This window comes from Pteropus vampyrus, unplaced genomic scaffold (genome assembly GCF_000151845.1).
Source record: "Pteropus vampyrus isolate Shadow unplaced genomic scaffold, Pvam_2.0 Scaffold26, whole genome shotgun sequence".
NCBI classification, from domain to species: Eukaryota; Metazoa; Chordata; class Mammalia; order Chiroptera; family Pteropodidae; genus Pteropus; species Pteropus vampyrus.
The window spans coordinates 4,601,200-4,602,168 of NW_011888807.1; positions in this window are offsets into that span (position 1 = coordinate 4,601,200).

Genomic DNA, 969 nt, shown 5'->3' on the forward strand with positions numbered 1-969 from the left:
CTTGCATTACAAAGACTTTCAAAGAGTCTTTTAAAAAATAATACTCTTGATGTTGAAATGTTCAATTTCTAATGCCTGAGCTTTGTGTAATTAAAGATTCCCTATGTGAGTCATTTATTTTGTGTCTAAGGAAGCCAATGATAACTAAATAATGACATGGAGATTAACAGTGTAGTGTATTTTGACATGTGCATATTTTTAATTGAATGTTCAAGGTTGTATGAATTGCTAATTTAACTAATGTTTTACACAATTGTGAGAGACACTAAATATGCAAATAGATAAACAATATTTATTAAAATGCATACTAATATTCTTAGGTCACGACTTTTCCCGTGAAAATGCACCTTCAAACATATGAAGAAATATGAGAAAATGAGTCAATATTTAAAACATTTTAAAGCATCTTATATGGAATGAATCTTTTTATGAAGCATAACATATTTTTAGTAATATAAAAATGTATTTATAATGAAAAATGAATATACTGAAAATTTTACTTGACTCAAATTATATTTTTGATGTTTTTAAAAAACAAAAAATTATGTTGATTAAAGAAAATAATAAAAGGTGTGTATGTGAATGAATGGAAGGATGAACAAGTAGACTGTGAAGTATGAAAAACAGATGTTTTAGGAACATAATAAAAATACTCTAAAAGTTTAAAAGTGAGGACAAAGATGAATGTATTTATAATGATGCAGCTAGAATATTAAAAATAGAAATACACAAGTGACGCTTAAAGAAAATAAAATAGTAAATAACCGATGCCTACATCATACTTACCCTTTGGCAAACAAAATAACAACATAATTTTACTGAAAATACCAAACTTTCAAAGAACAAATAATTACTTTATTTAATATTTTTTGCAGAAAATAGAGCTCACTGATGAGAGATTTGGATAGACTTGATACCAAAGTTTGATCAAGACATTAAATAAATAAAAAAATAATTTTACTTATGAAC